The following is a 22,033-nucleotide window of genomic DNA, read 5'->3' as shown; positions in this document are numbered from 1 at the left end:
CAAGTTATGTAGAAACTTACTAAGCTTATTTCAATGAAGAGCTGGAAGGGGCAAAAGTGAAACTGGGGCAGCAAAAATGAGCAGAGTCAGGTTGTGATACTAAAGTCACATCTTCCTTTCAGTGATGAGGAAGTCTTGGTTCGAAGAGTCCCAGATAATATAATTACTTTAACTTTCTATTTCATAAATGAATGTTCTCTCATCAAGTGTGCAAAGCACTTCTCCCGTCAAGGTTTTCAAAAGTCAGAGACAAGAACTAAGAGGCTACCTGAGTGTGACTGAGCCACCGGGTATTGTTCAGATCCACAATGACGTTTCTGTTTCACTTGTTTCACTGTTTCATAAAGGATTTTGGTTTCAGTTCCTTGTAATTATTATTTTAAAATGTGTTCCACTATATTACTCAAACTATGTATCGTCACTGATTCAAACAGACCCCCCCCCCCCCCCCCCAAATTAAAAACACAAGACTCAAGATTCATGAGTCTTTCTGAGATTTATTAAAAAGAACCAGAACATAACTTTCTTTAAAATCGGAATACACTGGTCATGCTGCATTTTTTAAGTAAATCTTACATTTAATAAATAATAAACGCATCACTTAATAAAACAACAAAAAGTTACCTTTATCTACTGAAGCATGAATTAAAGTTCAGCTTTGTCCAAGTGGAGAATGTCACCAGACCTCTCACCACCACAGGAAACCAACAGTCTTTACCACAGGACTGAGGCACCACACGCAAGACCTACTGAGGCCATATTGTGACATGGGAACCCCAATAAAAAAAGGAAAAGATGTTAAGAGCCAGGGGAATTTGCATTTTGGAAGGCACTGAATGAAAGTATTTGTTCTTCCTGCGCCTCAGTGAAAGACTCTGTTAAATCTAAGATGGTTTATAGATTCTTGCTTATATTCAGAAGTCAGGATTATGAGGATGATAAGTCCAACAATTGATGTACTTTTGCCTCTGTGATACTTTTAAAGTCAGGCAGTAAATCAGGCATTGTGTTTTTTTCCCCCTGCTTTTCCCGCCTATTAGTTCATCAGTCAATTACGTTCTCTGGCAGTTTGCTCGACGTGTCCTAGAAACGGGGGCTTTATCTAAAAATTATAAGGGGAAAATCGCAAGCGAAAAGGACAAACACTTCCTGGCTGTTTATATGAATGCAAATGTCAGGTCTTTTCATCTTGCCCTTCATAGAAATAGCTTCGAGGTTCACAAGGTGGCAGTATTTTAAAATCTACTTTAATGGTAGGGGAAGGGGGCTTGTTAGAAATCTATAGAAGTGCATTGTCTTTGACATGTTTAGGAAAAGATTAGAGGGAATTATTAATCTTTAACCTTTACATTAACATACTTTATCAAGAACAATAGACAGTACCTGCTACATAAAAATATATTTAAAATTAAAAATAGTTTTTTTTTTTTTAATGAATAATAGTAAAAAAAAAGAAAATATTGAAAAATAGACTACTACACCAGGTATAAAAAAAAAAAAAAAAAAAAAAAAAAAAAAAAAAACCAAGTTTAGAACCGTTTTACAGTGTAGAAACCAGCAAGCAACTACCTAAGTCCTAACTTTTCAACACTAACAAACACTCTGAATACATTAGCAACCACATAGCAACCCCCTGGTACAACACACATATAAATGAAAAATAATACATTTTCAATTATACAATTATACAATTTTCAATTGGAGTTTACATTTTTTTTTTCTTTTTTTTAAATAAAAATATGTGTACAAAATTAAATCTATCAAAAAATAGACTACTGTACTGACTTAAAATAATAGAAGTATTTCACAACACACAAAGAGACTTTGCAAAAATAGTCAGGCACTACCCAAAAAACACTAGCACTATGACATTGGCAAACATCTCTCATGTTTTCTATATAAAACCTAAAAATCTGTTTGTTTTTGTTGCATGCATAATTTAACACAAATTTAAAATGTAAAAACTGAACAAATCTGAATTTCACATTTGACAGTGACTCTACAATCTACAACACAATGTTTTCTGTATATCAAGCTTGAAAAGGCACAGGCAGAAAGTCACACATGATGTCATTTCCATGCTGATGAATATACCCATCCACTCAGATGACATGGTACACTTCCCCATTATATTCCACTTTCACACCGAATAAAAGATGCCCCTCCACAGTGTAGTTTTTAATGGATTTGATCCTGATATCTTTTAGGAGCTCTGAAAGAGACAAGGCCGACATCCCATCTGACTGCTTTTGGCACTAATGATGGTTGCTATTGACCTGGGATTCAAACACATGCTGTGTAACACAGCGGGACAGTTTGTTCAGTTGAGCGGCGCGTCACACCCTATATCACCCACAGCTTTCATCCGACAACACTCAAAAGTTCAAGTCAGCAAATCTGCTTTGTTGTTTTACCCCCAAAACATGCATAATTTATATCATACTCTAGTAACCAAAGTGATAATGGCATTAAAGGTTAGAGATCCACCTGAATTTACATTTGTAAGGATGCTTTGATTCACATCATGATCTCAGATCTAAAATGAGGTTAGTAGGAGAGATACAATTGATTAGCTGCAGACTAGTTATTCACTCATCCAAAAACCTGCGAGAGGAGCTGCATGATTGTGTAAATGGTCCATCTTTTACTGCTGGCAGGGTAGGGCCCCTGCCCTTTAGATAAGAAGATTACAGAGTGATGCAGAGGTCTAGCAGATTTATTGTGCCAGAGCTGAGCCATTTAAAGGATAGATCTTGAAATCTTTGTATGAAATAAAAGAAAATAGGGATTTACCCTTAAGGTGACATCTTTTTCCAGCACAGTTTGTTCTGTTTTAGTTTTTTTTTTTTTTTTTTTAGTTTAGGCCGAATCCTTGTTGCATTTGATTCAAAAATGTTTGGTTACCCTCATATAGTTATGAAATTGTATGATGTTATTTTTCTATGAATGTATGTATGTATGTATGTAGGTATCCATCCATCCGTCCATCCATCACACTTTTAAACAAGGCTTTGAAGACTTGAAGTCTTAATCTACTTTTGACTTTATTATAAGGTGTATTATATAATTAATTAATTAATTTACTAATATAAGTTAACATTAGATAACAATGAAAATATTCTAAAGCATTTATTAATCATAGTAAATGTTGATGTAAACAGTTACTAATAAATCAAAAATTGTATCTGTTAATATTATTTAATAGACCTGAGCTAACATGACTAATAATGGACATTTGTATTTTTATTAAGTAACATATACAAACATGAATAAATACTGTAACAAATGTGTCATTCATTATTAGATAATAATAGTATAATAATTCTACTAACTTACATTCAAATTCCAATTTAAATTCAAATTCAATTCAAATTAAAGAATTGATCTGAATTTTAAACTCATTCTCAATTGAATTCTGAATGGTGCACAAGCCTGAAAAAAGAACTGCATAACAATTCTTTAAAAATGTCTTTTTCAAAGAAAAAAAAAAAAAAAACTTTTACAGTACATGAGAGTGAGTGAATAATGACAGAATTTTCATTTTTGGGTGAACTATCCCTTTAAATCCTCCAGACAGCCATTTCACTTCAATCTATCAATCTATTCTCTATACTTCTTCTACTGTGTAGGATCACAGGATTCCTGGAGCCTATCCCAGCATCCCAGGACAGGTTGCCAGTCCATCACAGGGTTACGCATTTTCCAACCAAACATATGCCCTGAAGAAGAATGATATGAGAAATGGGGACAACACAGAAACAAATGAGCAATGACCCTTTGTTGGTACAAGACAGAAGTGCCAATGAAGTAAAACCACGGAAAGGCATTATGTTTCTGATATGATCGCACACAACGAGGGGTAACAAATCATAGGAGTGAGTGCCATTACTAGCACACTGTCAGGCCTCGTTCTGCATGGCAAAGCTGCTTGTTGATTATAAAAAAAAAAAAAAAAAAAATATATATATATATATATATATATATAATATATAAATATATATATATATATATATATATATATATATATATATATATATATATATATATATATATATATATATATATATATATTGATTAGTGACAATGAGCAGCCACAGGCTAATCATAATTGATGCCTCATAGCTTTAGTTAACCCTTTCGGGCACAGACGCATGTTTACTTTTCAAGCATTACAGTATACAGTAATGTACACATTATTTTGAGGTGGTTTTGATCACTAATTTTAAGTGGCTCTAAAAGTATTGGTTTGATTGATGCAAATCATTACAGTGCACTTAATGTGCATTTATTTTGTGCACTGATAAAATCTTAATCTCTTAAGTAGTGGCAAACTATCAGTCGATCAGAGTAGTTTGAAATGTTCATACACTCATTAAACTCATTTGCTAATATGATATGTATCACCACATTCTGTGTACTGCAAAGATGTGTATTTTCAACACAGAATGCTTGCTAACATTTTTTTTTTTGTGTGAACCACTTTGGAGAGAAACGTGTTTTTTTCTTTTAACATCTAAAAATCCTTAAAGAATATAAATTTACTTTAGAAGCAAAACTGTATAAGACATTACAATGTTTTCATAAATAATATATTGAATATGTTGTAGCGTGTTTCTTGTACTCTGCAATGTCCCTTATCTAAGCATTTGATGAGGAATCCATGGTCTGATTTGCCAAGAATTTCTCTAATACTTGTAGTGCTAACCAAGAGATCCAAATGAGCAAATTTAATTTGTTTAACAGTGTGCCTCTCCCTGAAATACACTCTCAGTATCTGACACACTCTGTGCACTATAGCTGCTTGAATTGATCAGCCGTACCGGATAGCAGTGGCTCAACTAAGAGTAACAATCAATGGCATTGCTAAGCGCGGGACATGCTGAAGCTCCTTCGTGGCTTTTGGAGCTGCAGGTGTTAAGTCAACCTCTCATTGATTGTGTGGTGTTCAATTTGATGGGGGAGGGAAGAACTGGGGACCATTGAACTATTGGATTGTAGTGAAAAAAAAAAAAAAAAAAAAAAAAAAAAAAAAATATATATATATATATATATATATATATATATATATATATATATATATATACACTGTAGTTGGTAAATAGAGTTGATTAATGTGTATTGTCATCTTATTATACTAACTCCATTTTCAATAGCGTTGTCGACAGCATGATAAATGCACATAGCATTTTTGTATCTACATGTTAATGCCATTTGTGGGCATCCAGGATCTTTAATTCTGAACTGTTGTCAGCACTGACTATGAGACGATGGAAGAATGTTTCAGAGTAATTAGGAGTCTGGGGGAAAAGCGAGTATAGGAGTCTTTCGAAAGCACCCTTCCCCCCACTCAAACCCAGTCTACATTGGCCACCCCTCCTCCCTTTTTCTCCAGACGTGTAATATTTTGAACAGTAAACAAAACCATCCCCTCTCCCCACCCTAAATGAAGATAAATGAAGACTAAAACCCCTATTAGATGGCTGACGGGTGGTAGGGTTGAAAAGAAAGGGCAAAAAACTGTTGCAGTAGGATGACATGCTTCCTTCTTGCGGTTGTTCCTGGATACCACCAAGAGCTAGCAGGAAGGAACATCCCATAGCTGATAATTCATAGTGCTCTGGTCTCCTCGGTCTCAAATGAGCCAGATAAAACTGCAGCACTTGCAGAAAGGGCGCATTATGGTCTCTGAGCCACTGGTGGCATTTTAATGATGATGGCTGTATGGTTTCTACTTCGTGGTAGCTCTGGGATTGCATCCCCCCAATCCTGGCTAGCAAGGTTGCTGATTGTGCTGCCTGTCTTAATTCAAGCTTTAAGCATGCAGGGTAACAGGAAACTGTCCCTGAATGTTTGTGATGCCACATGCATCAGGCTCATTCTTGCTCTCTGTCTGTTAGTCTTTGATTGCGTGTTCAGTTAGCATTGATTGTGCTCTAATTTTTGTGCCACATGAGACAGATTTCATCCCTCTGGTCACTGGTGCACTTCACATGATTAAGTATTCTTCTCATTTTGTAAAAGAAAGAATTGATCAGACCAGTTAATTGTTCACTCATTCAATGTTAAACCAATTAGCTGATGCATAAAGATTCACTGAATATGACATTTTATATAAATATATATATCACAGTATTATAGTATACATTTACTTGCTATTGAACAGTATGCTATAAAACTGTGACATCAATATTTTGAGGAAAAAATACATGCTTTTTAAAATAATTACATCCACAAAAATCTAAATATTACAGATTAAAGAAATAATATTTTTTAATATTAAAAATTAGCACAAGCTATTTAGAAGTGAAGTACTGCCATTGTGTTGTGAACATCTGTTCACAGAATTTGTTATTTTCCCCATTTTCCCCAAAGATATGATTGTTTTTCCGAAATCATGCTGGATCTTGCCAGCTGCGTTCTCAAATTCCATTTGCTTTACAGATCCTTTAATGCATGTCTATATAAAATAATACAAGGGAGGAGGGGTTTCATTTCAGGCAGTGTGGAGAGCAATCATCTTGCCAAGCTTGGGACCTTTATGAATTCCCAGCATATCTCCTCACAACAGCTGTCTTCCATTGATAACGGCAGGTAGACACGACTCTTCCAATCCGTTATCATTTACCCCTCATAGTCTGTGCAGGGTGGACAAGACCAAGTGGACAAATATGTATGCTCACTAAATAAAAAAATGAAAAAAATGTTTAAAAATCATATCTTGCCACTTTTGACACACTCCTTTTTACTTTGTTCTGAACCGCTAGTAGATTTGAGACAAATCCATTTGCAATGCCACATCTTTCAATCCTTTAGCTTCAAGTACCGATGAAACTGTGCATGTGATAATATGTGAAGTGGAGGTTAAAATGGCAACAATCATGCTAGTAATGCATGGAATGATAACCTTAAGACTAAGGTCTTTACACTAATGTGCTAGGTGTCGCTCTACTAATCTGCTAAAGCTGTTGTATCCCAAAAACCGCGCTTTCGCTCTGCAAAACAGATGATATTTGTGCTCACTAGTGAAGGTAAAGTCTGTTGTTAGCATTCACTGCTAGGTTTGGTTAAGCTCACTGTGTCATACACACTTCACAGCACAAAAGCAATTTGGTGACGTGACTCCACTGCTAATGTTAAATTACTTACAGCAGTGTACAGCAACATGGCAATTTTCTGACTACCATAGCAAATACTATGTTTAAGATTATGCATTATTTATCATTCTAGAGCACTTTCTACATTATTAATAGACTGATACTTAGTAGTTATGAATAGAATGTCATAAACACTATTTGACATTTCATAAACAGGTTGCAATTTTAATAAAAAATCTATATTTTAAAATCAATACTTCTCTGAGTGAATTATTCAGTCAAATGACCTTTCTGATACACTTCTAGAAATGTATTCATAAATGTGATTCCATCATGGTTTATGCACATCTGTGGACTGATTTATATATATATATATATATATATATATATATATATATATATATATATATATATATATGTGTGTATAAAGATTTCATATAAACTTTGTAATATTATATGTGTATCTGTGTTTCCATCCAGCATTTTTATCCAACACTCCCAAAATGACATAGCGTTATGTGAATTGAAGCCTAGTTATCGATCCATGATAAAAATAAATAAATAAATACAAATAAATAAATAAAAAATGTCAAAATGTACTTTATTAAAGTTTATCTGCCTCTAAAATTATGATCCTTTTTGGTTATTTTTCTTTCTTTTTATGTCATATTGCTGCAGAAAAATGGGTTGCAAATGTCAACCTACATTAATTTTAAAGATGTTTTTTTTTTTTTGGTTGCTAATTTTGTGGCTAATTGGAATACTCAAATCATTTCGAGAATATTGAAGTTCTTCAGAATGCCTTTGATAGAAAACAAGTAGAAGTGCATCTATTCCAAATTAGGCTGGTTGAGAAAGTTACTAACACGACCAAAACAGCATAGTTTCTGTTTGAAGACACAATTCAAATAAAAGGCCGCTTGGGTCCAGCAAAGGATGTTCATGTCAAGTGAGAGGAATGCTGAGCACTTGGGACTGAATGGATAAGAGCTTGCCCAAGTACCCTTTAGGGGGTGGCATAAAAGATTTAGTGGAATGTGAGTTTTAATGCATGAGCTGGCACACTAGATCTCAAATTTGTTTTTGGTTGGTGACGATTGTGAATGACTGCATGAGGACAAGTTTATCATAGAAGTCTTAAAAAGAAAATTCTTACATTATTTAATCAACCCATGTTTCCCAAATCCATAGACTTTTTTTCTTTTCTGTGGAGCAGGTCACTCTTTCCATGCAATTAAAGGACTAGAGCATTCAAACTTCAAAAATAAATAAATAAATAAATAAATAACAATAATAGCTGCAATATTAAAAATTAAATTAGTACAGCTGATTGGTTCTCTGCCCTATTTCTCCAATTGACATATTTATGAGAGAGGTAGCACTGTCCAGTTTGTGAACAAATCATTCTTTTGAGTGAGTTTAAACAATTATCCAATTCACATAATGATTCAGTTTCCAGAATTATTTCAGGAAAGCTGACTAATCTGGTTACTAGTTCTCAGTGACTCAGTGATCTGATTACAGTGGTTAACAGCTGGAAGGGAAGATTATCTGTGAATAATGATGCAAATTTCAGTCAGTATATCACACAAATCTATCATATGACTTCAAAAGACTTGTTTCCACACTGAAAAATATTTTGGTGTAGAATTTAAAATTTTTACTCAGAAATCGCTACTATATTTCACAAAAAAAAAAAAAAAAAAAAAAAAAAAAAAAGCAATTATCACACTGAATTAAACATGAAATTTTAAAGTAAAAATACTAGTATCTTTTTTTTTTTTTTTTTGTAAAACATACTCCAATAATCTTTGTTTTATTTTCAACATTGAACATTTATTTTTTACAGTGCAGATTAGGTTGCATGGAAGAAACAAGTCATATGGATTAGGAGCGACATGAGGGTGAATAAAAGATTAAATATTTTTTTTGCTCAATAATAGCGCTAAAGTGTCAAACCCATCTGAAAATGAAAAGCAGCTCTTATTAATAATGTTAAAAATGCAAAAAAAAAAAAAACCCTTCTTATCACACCAATACGCACTGCATGAATTCTGTCTCATGGTACCAGCCAGATGAAATAGTGTTCCTTTCCTTCTATTGTGTGCACATGTGGAGAAACGGTGTATTTACGCCACAGGCACCTCACATGCTAGTAGTTCTATCAAGGGTCCCATGTGACACAGGTTGCCCATAGTAACCGGCTTAGCTGCAGTCAATGGAAAATAGTACATTAAAGAGTAGCAAAAACAACTTCAAATACAGCAGTCTTGAAAGATTCAGTTAGTGGATGTAATGAATCAGATACAAACCACTCGGGGCTGTTCTAGCACAGCAGAGCTCAACGTGTCAATCATAGCTGATGGCCTGTGAAAACATAGGCAGGTCTTTTTTTGATTCCCGACCCCATTTGTATGATGGACAGCCCCGTTGTCCAATTACCACCACATGCACACAAGGGTCGCATTTAACAGACCTCGGGTGCAGGAAGAACACCTGCATCGTGCAATTTACCACTGGGTTTGTTGACAGTTCTGGATCTGTGACATTTCTAAATGAAGGTGGGGGGGGGGGGGGGGGTCGAATAACCTTTGCTGAATGTTGAAATGTACGCTATACAACAGGCTGAAACTGGTTTGTAATAGAAAAACTATTTTGTAAATATATAATTAAAATATAAATCGACAGTTATAATGATGCTTGTCAGTGACACAAAAGACCTTTTTTGATCTGAACAATCTATGCAAATGATGTTGATGAAATGCCTAACGGTTATTGTTATGCTGTCATACACATTTAGCCCAACACAAAGCCTCTCTATGCATGTAGACACATGAGCATATAGAAAAAGAATGTGTTGAAAGCTAACATACCGATTCTCCTCAAACATTGTTAGCTGGAAAGAAGTGTGCGAAACTGCTTTGTTCATGTCTCTTCTCATCCATGTCAGCCAGCACAATGACTGACAAAAAAGTGAAACCACTTTGGCAGCCATGTTTGAGGTGAGTCATATAACAGCAGGTCTCTGAGGGGCTTCGGCGCTGACAGTAACGCATCCGTGCTCGCTTTCCCAGCTAGATGCTAATTAGGAGAGCGCAGCAACCTGCTCAAGACACAGGTAATAGGTAGACAGCTAAAGCTTAGAAGAAAAAGAGAAGATGAATTGCAGAATGGCAAAAAAAAGGATCAGTATGCACTAATTAGGGTTAATTGTGAGATGTTTTGCTTGAAATTCTTTTGTCAAGGACAGCCTATAATGAAACCCAATAATAGCTCTTTTTTTATTTATTTATTTATTTTATTTTTTTTGTCATTCTTTTGGCCTGAGAATGATAAAGAATCAGATTAGTATCCTATATGTTTCTTAAAACAACCATACAAACATGGTCTTTCACATTTGAATCTGACTGTTAAGGGGTGATCACACATATAGCAACTTAAGATTTAATACAACAGTTGAGTAGCTACTACTACTAAACAACATAAAAAACAAAACTTGGCACTCAGCTTGTGAAGTGCTTAGTTTCAGCTTTTAAGCAACTATGCTGATTTCATTGCCATTGTGTCTATGTGATTAGTTGATAACTGTTATAATATCCTCATTCTAAAGTAGGACAATCATTTCCCAGGATACATAACATAAAATATTACTCTGAACTTTTATTAAACCATTAAATGTTTCATGAGACTTAAGGGTCTTGAGATTTTCACCTTCTGCAGAATGCATAAATTAAATGTAATCAGTGTTTCTGTAGACTTTAAATTTTTTACATTTGCAGCCAACACACTTCAACATCATTTTAAAACACTACATAAGTACAATTTTGCATGTAAACATTCAGGATTTGATCTGCGCACAACATACAAACCCCATTTCTGCCACATTAAAAAAAAAAAAAAAAAAAAATGGAAATGTGCTTCCAAACACAACACTAGATTTCTAAAAAACAAACAAACAAACAAACAAAAAATCTAAACATGTGCCTGCTGCATCTGCTTACATCATTCTGCCTTTATCCTATGTATCCTATGAAAGCACTACTGCAAAGTTAGCAACATTACAGTTTAGTACTGTAAACCGTCAGCATCTTGCATCAGTAGACTTTGTTTGTTCTACTCTAAAGCATTCTGCTGATGTACCTGCATGTTTGTAATTTGCTAAAACAATTAAGCTGAAATTACCATCTCTTATGCTCTATTTTCTGCTACTTTATGTACCTAAATCTGCCATGTAGCTATAGTGATTACATTTCTTCAAATAAAGTCTAAATCAAATGCTATTCCCTCCTGAGTTCTGCTATAATGGCATCTGCAATAATGTAACTGCAGCAGTGTTTAAGCTTTTAAGATGTATATTTACATTTATTCATTTTCCAGATGCTTGTGTTCAAGTGCATGAAAACATACATTTTATCAGTTTGTGTATTGGAATCAAGCTAGCACCAGTTGAGCTACAGGGACGGGATGTAGGAAACTAAAGCAATAACAGCATTTTTCATCACAATTAGCTGCATGCAAAAGCTTGTTACCCAAGTAACTCAAGAACCCAGTTTCCTTATTTCCCAAGGCTTCCCAAATTAGTGACAAATCACCCTTATGGGAACTAACAGCACATCTGTATTCCCTCTAAATACAAAGCTAAATTGAACTGATTGGAATCTGTCTTGAATTTAAGGGATTTCAGTGGGACCTGTAGAAGAAATTGTAATGAGGTCACAGGGCTGTGGGCTTTTGGTGGGGTCAGTAAGGGACATGGGGTTTTGGTCCCAGAATGCAGTGCTGAATTATAGGTTTGGCAGCGTTCTTGTACAACAGTTGCTGTTCCTGCAGGATGTTAACACTGAGATCTTGAATATCGCTGTGCTTCTGGCTCTAAGCACGATTAGGTGTGCACAGTGCCAAGGACAGACACAAAGATTGTCTTATCCTTCCGCAAACTCTTTGTCAGAGATTAAACGGTGTCGTAACCAGGAGTAACACAGTAAATCTCCAGAGAAATTTGTCACACAAAGAATGTTTTTTGAATTCGCATTCTATTCCTGAATCATGAAATTAATTTGAATTGAGGTAGCAAACAGGATGTAGAATTGTCATTCAAATTTAAATGAAAAAAAAAAAACAGATAAAAATATTTAACATTTTTATAACTAAAATTATTAATTAGAAAAGGCAATGTTTTTAAGAATTTTGCAAATCCTTGTTTGAAAGTTTTAAAAGCTTTAACATTTGAATGTTTATGAACAGACAGACAGACATTCAGAATGACAGACAGACAGAACAATAGCTGAATGATGGCTAGCTATCCAGCAACAAAATGTCCAGATTGGTTGGTTCAGAACATAAATTTACATTTAAGTTAAAGCTTTTATGGCTTTATTGGGATGCATTAGTTCCACAATGTTTTGAGAACTGATGCAAGTTCTTCTCACATCAACAATGAGTGTTTGCCAAATGAGTCAAATGTAATTACTTTGATAATTTAACTAGCAAATTCGATTAGCGTTGGGTTAAATCCAATCACATTTCCAGGAAAACTTTGGTCATATGTTGGGATTTGTGCAACACTTCACATATAAATGGCTAAATCTAATTACTTAAAGACGCTTTTCTTTGCAACAGTGTCTTTAAGGTTTAAGTGCACACTGAGAGACTGACAGAGACTGAAGTTCATTTTGTGAGCCATTTATTATGCCTTCCATGCTTTCTTTCTAATCAATGCTCATCAACCCTCTGATGCCTGGCTAATGGCGTTTTACCGCTCTTAGCCAGTAAACATCTTCTGTCTATGGAATTTTTTTTTTTTTTTTTTTTTTTTTTTTTTTTGTGAATTTGTGCATCTCTTTATAACACCTTCAATGTAATGGGTACCAATTAATGGGGGTGTTATATTTTGGTCTCACACTTTGTCATTCTGATGGTTTCTGAGTTGGTTATACTGTATAAAGAGGCTTGTTAAGACCATAGGGTATGCTAAACAAATTGAAGTGGGCATTAGAGAATGTAGAAATGGCTTCATTCACATGGGGATTGCACCTGCTGGTCTTGTTTTTGTTTATGTATGCACATATGAAGTTCATACCCATTAGAACTGATTTACAATGTGATGGAAGACAAGCTGAAGTCCTTAGCTCTGGCATGAAGGTTGACCTCAGACAATAAAACAAGTTAATGACCCACAAGCCCTTGCTAAATTATTTACCTTAGTTTTCGCTGCTCTATCGATTTAAGTCATGCTTAAATCATTAAATCAAGGGATAATTCATTAAAAAAATCTTCTGTTATTCAAAACATGTATGACTTTCTTTCGTCCTAGCGATACAAAAGGAGAAGTTGTATTGAAGAAAACACTACAAACAATTATAGTGAATATGTCAAACATAGCTGTCAAGCAAGATTCAGTCAATAATTACGTTTTTTATATTTACTTAAAAAACTATCATTTGGATTCAGAAGACTTGAAATATAGATCCTGAGTTGTACTGACTGCTTTTATGGTGATTTTTTGTCAATTTTTGAGATTAGGGTTGCAACAGCCTTTCTTAAAATTCAAATATCTGTAAACAATAATACATTTCCATTTAAACACACTGCATACATAATCATTAAAAAATAATAAGCATATTTAAACATATATAATAAGAAAAAAAAAATCTAAAATTAAGGCTCATAAAAATACTTTCATAAATACACACACACACACACACACACACACACACACACACACACACACACACACACACACACACACACACACACACACACACACACACACACAACAAAAACCTGTGGTTTATTTTTCTTAGAAATTGCTAGTAAATTTAACAATTAATTAAAAACAAAGAAATGTCAAGTACATAACACACTGAACTAAACGTAAAAGTTAAAACATCTCTATTTGTGTTCCACAGAAGAAGAAGAAAATCATACAGGTTTGGAAGAACATGACAGAATTTTCATTTTTGGGTGAACTGTCCTTTTAAATTTATAAAGGAGCTTGTTAACGCAACATCTAAAGGTTTCTTCATTAAAGGTCTTCTTGCAGGTCCTGTGACTGGTACATCCTTGTTTACATAGCGAGAGGACAAACTGGTGCAAAAGCAAACCTCTGCATGTTTCATATCACGTCCCTGGACACAATGAGCCTTTTCACTGCCATGAACTTTTAGGTCCCTATGGCTGTCACATCTATCCTCCTTCATCCTTTCTTTCTAGAATCCTTTCTTTCCCTTTACTCCATCTTTGCAGTGCCTTTCCAGGCTTGCCCATAACACAACCTCCTTTATGAGAACCCCAGGGACAAAGATGTCACTATTCCATAAGCGGTCAAAGCCCATTTATCATTTTTTGTCTTTATTTATATAATCCTCTCTCTTCACAGTTTGGGTCTTGCTGATTTGAATAATGGCTCGTATAAATTCCATCAGTGTCACATGCTTTGCATTTCATATCTCTATCACTGGGAATATTATATCATAGATATCATGAGCATGCTATATTTCACACCATGTTATGGGACATATACTAGCATGATTTTTTAATGTGGCACCCTGCGGTGCAGTACGAGATCAGTCTTGAAAAGTTCAGAATCGTATCTCCTGTTGTTTAACCGATATGTCCTGCCTCATGAATAAGATTTAAAGTGCATCTGTGGAAGTGGAGATTTGTGAAAGAGATAGGACCATTAATCAAACTCTGACCGCAGGCATGCCGGGGGATGGGCACCTGCAGGAAATGTTGCCGCTGGCATTATTTTTCCTCACAGGCCTGTGCAACAATGTGATGTTTTATTTTAAAAAAGATGCTGATCTTTCAACATCCTACATCCAAGCTAACCTGATAAGGTTACACATGAATAAGGATGCAAAGGCATGATGTTAATAAGAAGCTATTTTCTTTTTTTGTTACCTTTATTCATCCTGGGGAATGTGTGTGCTTTTTTTTAACATAACTCAAATTATACTTTGAGAGGTATGGTCAGGTTCTGCCTCAGAATAAAACACAAAAAAAGTAGTACACTAGGAGCTAAAATCACAATTGCTAGATATAAAGCTGAAATTACAAATTACAAGAAACATACTTGTGACATATGTTTGAATGAAAAACTATATATATAGGGAGACTTTTTCTATCGAGAATTGACTGGATAGTGAATAATGGGCATTACACACCAGAATGAAGTAATAATAATAATAAATAAATAAAAAAATAATAATAATAATAATAATAATAATAATAATAAATAAATAAATAAATAAAAAATGAACAAACAAATAGCTATAAAGTGCTGCAGCCACTATGTCAAAACCTTGAAGACTCTTTCACCACCCGTCCTTTTGAGATTTTCAGAACCAGAATCAGATTCAGAATCATATCTTTGTTTAAAATCTTGAGTAAAATAATCTGTGGTAAACAATACTGTGGTAAACGTTTACAATGTTTAAGTTGCAATCTTGACTTAACCCTAAAAAGGAATGGTGATTCTCTCTGAAATATAGTGCATGACAGATATTATATTACCTCAAATACACAAGCAGCTGAAGGGCACTTTCTCAGAATCATAAATGACTATTAACTCCAGTATTTAACGATCCAGTATTTCAAGATCAAAAAAAAAAAAAAAAAACACCCTCAATGATCAAACAACATCTAATGCTAGATGATTGGTACAGAAACTGTGCTTTCCTACTGCCTTAGGCATTTGCAAAATTTACCGGCCTGGTGTTCTCCCTGCTTTCTGTTTACCTCCTGGGAAAGGATGAATAAAGGGAACGCTGAACATGTCTTGTAAGACTGACCTACTTCTCAGGTTTGTCCTTCAGTATTACCTCATCATATTAATTCTCTTTTTGGTGCAATTGATGACGGTGACCGAGCAACTCCAATGACAACCAGCCTGTTAAATAAGGTATGGGGGAGAATCTCCATCACTATAATCACTGCATCTTTACTCCCCTCCCCCATTGCTGAAGAATTGATCTATTTCACACCCACATTCAAAACCACAACATGCACAGGCTACACACAAACACACAGCCGCTGCCCTCTCCTTCAGAGAAAATAATTTAATAGAAAATAAGTGGATCTTAGAGATAGTGGTTTCAAGCCAGTAATCATGAAAAAGAGTATCTATAGGTGCTGCCACTGTGAGCAATGTCTTATTATTGACAACAGAAGCTTATATTGTAATGTCATGTAATAGACAAACAAGTACAGCATAGGTCCAAGGTGTTCAAATTATGAAAGGGGTAGTCAACACAATTTTGCTAAACAACATTCGAAATTCTGAAGTACTAAAATCTAAAGTTTTATATATATACATAGTAGTGAAATTAGAAAATAATAATATAATACATTTAAAATATTTGTATATATTTTTACATTATTTTATATAAAAAGTTATCTAATGTTAATCATATTTTGTTTTTACTGTTTACATATATTATTGTATATTTGTTTATATATATATATATGCAAAGCACTTTGTAAACACTGTATAAATAAACCATTACGTTTTACAAACTGTATCTCTTAAATTTCATTTATGCATTAATTTGATTCTGTTTCCACACACAAAGCTATGTCATAACTTCAAACAGTGTGCATGTCATGTATATTTTTAGATTTATTTAAGAATGTTTTTACAAAAAAAAAAAAAAAAAAGAAGGCGAAAAAGTCATTAAGGTTTTGAACAACATAAGGGTGAATAAGTAAATACATAATGTTTTGTATTGCATTTTTGGATCGAAATATCCTTTTGAAGCGGTTTATAAGTTTAGCTTAACAACAGTACTCTAACTTAGCCCTTGAGAAAAATTTTATTTCTTAAAGTTTGTTTGTTACCAAATCTTTTGTTACAAACCAGTATGCAGAGTTTGGAAATGTCAGCTCTGTGACATTTCCAGTAATGTTGCTTTTGTAAACCAGACTGAAAAGATCATTCTGAATAACTTTTCCTCCCTCTCAAATTCCCTTTCACATGGATTCACATCACATCTTAGCTTCCTTTCAGGCATGCCACCCTCATTTATTTATCTATTTATTTATTTATTTATTTAGTGTAATTCTGCTTTAGAAAACTTTGGTGCCTGCATTAAGCTTGCATGGAAATGAAAAGCGAGATGCAGCACAATTTTTAGCTTAGGGCGCAGGTGTTCCTCAGTTGAATTTGTATGTCTGAGTGAATATGGCATCACACATGGAGATGAGAGGCCTCGCTGTAGGTTTCATCTCTGTCTGCGATGGTTCGAATCCACAGTGAAAATCAGTTAGCCTACATTGCACTCAGCCACAGAGGTTATCTCCCAAACAAAATGAAATGTGGATTGTTTTTGCAAACTTTGAATAAGATAAAAGTATATCATGAATAAGAAAAAGGTTTTATCACACATTGATTTAAAGTGACTCTCAAAGAGTACAAAGAACTTGAGTTTTGGTGCATGACTGCAAGACCCGTTAGCACAAAACTAGGGTGTTGTGGGAGGTTCCTATGCAGTTGCCAAGATGTTCTGGTCCTTTCTTCACTAGTAATTTTATCACCCGCCAGGTTAAATCATAAATTTTTAATGCTTAGAGAACAGCACAACTCTCCACAATAAGCGACACTACTTGATCATCACATAAACATTATGCATAGAAAATCATTTTATTGGGTGGCAGGCATCTGATAGGCACACAATACTGTTCATTATTATGGTGCCATACTGCATTGTTCTATTTGTGGACTGTTGGTGAGAGGAATTTGGCCTAGTTTCCTCACAGTGGCCTCAACTGGCAGAATTTGGCAAATAAATCGCCTTTATTCCATGAAGAATCCCAGTTTAAACTCAGATAAGACGTCACGAACATTCAAATGAACAATAGTTGATCATTCATTTGATTTTCCTTTAAAATTTGAATTGCTAAAATGGGTAAGTTAGCTCTTGGTCATCAAATCCAAAATGAAACATTACCACCCATCGGTTTGAAAGGATGACAATGTTCATTAGAACTACAATTTCTGAAACCTTGAACTTTGTTACTATAAAGTACACTGAACTTTGCTATTATAAAATATCATTATTCACAGTTAAATCGTCCAGTAAATAACACAAATGTGTGACCCAACCCAATTTATCAGGTTAACTGTTGCATAATAATGATAATGATAATCAGCCCTACTGGATATCAGACATAAGCAAGATTTGAATTTGATATAAATGAGGCCTGTTGCTCCTTGTAATGGGAATTTTAAAAAGGTTTAATAGAAAACCAGCAATCTATGGTGTTCTCACAAGCACAGATGAGCACAATGTTCATTCCTCTGCCACCACTCATTAGTAGCAAATCACACCCACTGTCTCAGTGGAAGAACATCCAACTCATTTCTTATCCGGCTTTTCCACACTCTTTAGAAGAAGAAACCAATCATCGTGCTAATTCATCCTACCGAATTCACTCGTGAAGTCTCAAAGCACGCAAGGCTGCCTTCTGTCTCTAATGCGAGTTTAATTGTTTTCATTACAGTAGAGTAACTTATCTTGCTGTCATGACACAGATTTAGAAAGAATCTGATTTTCATAATAGGCGGAAAGGCTTCATAAGCACATTAAAATTCAACTCTGAGGGCTATTCAATATGTTTTACATTAAAGAGCCTACTTAAGGAGTTCACAGAGCCAACATGTTATGTAAATGGCTTTTCTACAACTATAACTCTTAAAATTAAAGGTTCTGCAATGGTTTTTGATGTTACATCAGGCTATAAGTTATTTCCATCAATGTATTAGTTTCTTGAAAATACAAAAACATCAGGGTTTTCTCAAAGGAAGAACAGGTAGTGTTGCCTTCTCTAAAAGAATCTTTAGTGATATACTGTAAGTGAAAAGTCACATGAGAGGAGGCAGTGCCTCCATATTGCTATGACTGGTTATTAATCACATTGGCAAAATAATAATACCTGCCTATGATGTTTAAAAAAGATGTGCAAATCAGCCTGAAACTGGTGAAAATGAACAAAGTAAACAACTTACCCACTCAGACATTTGGTCACATCTGAATCAAAATGTATCTGAAATGACTTCATATAGAAATTATGTCTGCAGAGAGTTTGATGACATATCTATTTAAAAAGTTCACTATTTTATAGTATGATGGGGTTCAGAACCCAAGAGCAAGCCAAGCACTTGCAATAAATAATAAAAATAAAAAAATAAATAAGTAATGAAGAGATCAATCCTGTAGAGGAAAATTAGCATCTATTCAAGTCTAATGTTGGTGGTAAGGATGTCAAGGGCTACCAAGGGCATGTTTCAAAAGCACAATCTTCTTAAAGCACCACAAGTGCAATGAAAGTACCACATACCTGTATGTACAGTACTGCATAGAAAGAACTGCAAGCCAGTATAAATTTTAGATTCACATACTGCACTACACCCTTAAGTCTCATGAGTACAAATGCTGCTGCAATAAACCAAGAAAAAAGGAGCTGCAAATCTAACAGTTTCATTCTTTATACATCTATATGGCTCAAGCAAAAAAGCAATACAATATACAATATACACAAGATCGGTTAAATCCATTGACACACGATGCAGTTCTGACTATAATGCCTACACTGAAACGTTGACAGAAACATCAAACAGCTCTGTGTCCATATCTGAATCGTCTAAATATCCTTAATAGCCGTGAAAGCACACATTAGGTTTACAAAAATAAATAAATAAAGGATAACCCCGGTAGGGTGTCCTACACAGCTGGAGTCCAGAGCAATTAAGCTACTCAAGGAACAACCGGCTTTGATTTCACCTGCCAGATGCGCAAGAGAACGCAGATAACGCTTTACTCTCATACATCCCATAACAGGCTTTCAAAGTGTTAAAACATGCGTATCTAATAAAAAATCGAAAATAAATCCTCTCTTCTCCAAAAAACAAACAAAGAATTACCTACCTTTCGCAACAGTTTGCGTGCGAAGTGCGCAGAGATCGAGCTGTTAGGTCAGCGCGCAACACTGGAATGTCTCAAGCGATGATGCTTTCCCTTCAGTGGTGCGTTTCTCTTACAAATACGTTCAGTGAAAGACTGAACGCAGTCAATAGCTTTTACAAATCCATGGCAACCGAGAAAACCCTCCACAACTTCGCTATATTGTGACCAGGGTTAACACACCCCCTTTCTCAATGACAGTGACTCTACACACCAACAATATGCCAGTTGGTGACTATGAATTTCTCAGTCTTATGGGTATTTATAGGGCACTGAATCACTGTATAACGTCACTCTTTCCTCAGTTTTTACAGTTCGAATATGTGTGAATATACACTTTTATTTTATTTTATTATTTTTTTTTTTTTATCAAATGGACACATGACTTAAACATAACTTGAAAACATGACTTGAAAAACATGACTTAAAATGTTGTTCCCTTAAAAGTTTAAACCACGCTATTTTTCTTTATTTTTTGGGCTTACAGTAGCCGGTTGGCTGTTTTTAGAGGGGTTTAGAGCATTTTCAGGCTTGGAGATCAGCTTGACTGAGCTGGGAGACCAGCTAAAACCAGCTAAGACCAGCAGAGTCAAAATAGGGTTGTGTTAATTCACATCACATAGATACATAAATAAATATAGAGAGAGAGAGAGAGAGAGAGAGAGAGAGAGAGAGAGAGAGAGAGAGAGAGAGAGAGAGAGAGAGAGAGAGAGAGGCCCGTTGTATTTTCAGCACCTTAGACAGCAACACAGTTGGTGGCTTCTGGACTATATATAGTATGCCTTAACATTTACAGGCACTACATTGTCATGGAAATATACACTGAAATTACCATGGGTTTAAGGTTACATACAGTGAAAAAAGTCCCAAAAAGGACAATTTAAATGCAAAATTTAATTTCCATTATATAATATATCAAACCAAGTGACATTTATAAATTTTTAGTGTACCATTACACTTGTTACATTTTACATCCATTTTATATACATTAAATGGATATAAAATGAATGTAACATGTCTAAAATGGGCCAGTGTAGCCCTTCTCTTAAACCTTGCCATCGCTGGTGTGGATAGCTTTTGTCAGTTATACCCCTATTTGAACCCATTTAGTTGAGTTTATTTATTATAGCCAACACATCAGAATTAACAGAGGAAATTCATACCTGCTAAACTGGTAAACGAGTGCCTAACTCATTCTAGTGGATCCCCTCAAAGGCAGCAAATGAGCAGCGAAAATCTAATCTAATCTAATTTGGGCTGATCTAATCTAATTGAGAGGCTTACAAGATCATAGATTCACCCAGCACAAAATGTAATTGGATCTTTTCATGAGGCCCACTGCCCTCAGTAGGTGCTCTCTTAAATCCAAATTGATTTATTGTCAGCCGGCAGACACGTGTCACATCTAAGCGTCTACTGCAGGGGCAGGAAAGTGCTTGCACTACACCAATCTATAGTGATGAGTATCAGACATGTGATGACTAAAAGGTTAGGGGAGTAACACTGAGTTATGGCTAGTGTAGCAGAACATGTTGCTCAGCTGGAGGCAGATTGGTATTTTAGTAGGATTTTTGTAAGTCAAGCTTAATTGCAGTGTGAATATCGCTGTGGATTCAAAGGGTGTGCAAAGTAAAACAGACAACCTGAAAAACTGATACATTATATATGAGACAAACATTTAAATTGTACTATTAACATATCCGTTTCCTACTATTCTAATAATTAAAGTATTTTTTTAAAGAGATTTTTCTTTTCGAAATTCTTGCATTTTCCAGTGACAAATGGAGGACTGAACAGTCACCACTAGTTTAGCAAAGAGTTACAACCTCTTTCAGAAGTGTCAGAGTTCACCAGTTCAACCTGAACACAATAATGCCTTTTATCTCGCCTCTCTCTCTCTCTCACGCACTGGTGTATCAGTGGAGCAGAAATGGCTCCATTGACATCCTGAGGACTGTGTAATGAGAATAAATGATG

The 22,033-nt window shown here is 34.9% G+C and overlaps 1 protein-coding gene across 2 annotated transcripts in view; it reads right to left on the bottom strand.

Annotated features, from left to right (window-relative positions):
- Positions 1 to 20,261, bottom strand: part of LOC109049337 (neural cell adhesion molecule L1-like protein) — an 80,363-nt gene extending 60,102 nt beyond the window's left edge. The window contains exon 1 of one of the 2 annotated variants that reach the window (XM_042758754.1): positions 20,021 to 20,261. The gene's annotated coding sequence lies outside the window, so the exon portion shown is untranslated. Of the gene's footprint in view, positions 1 to 624; positions 758 to 20,020 lie in introns of those variants that run through there. The other variant, XM_042758755.1, reaches the window with a different exon arrangement.
- Between the last annotated feature and the right edge of the window lie 1,772 nt (positions 20,262 to 22,033).

Source organism: Cyprinus carpio, chromosome A6 (genome assembly GCF_018340385.1).
Source record: "Cyprinus carpio isolate SPL01 chromosome A6, ASM1834038v1, whole genome shotgun sequence".
NCBI classification, from domain to species: domain Eukaryota; kingdom Metazoa; phylum Chordata; class Actinopteri; order Cypriniformes; family Cyprinidae; genus Cyprinus; species Cyprinus carpio.
The sequence above is the reverse complement of the archived record's forward strand: the minus strand, read 5'-3'. Positions and strand labels throughout refer to the sequence as shown.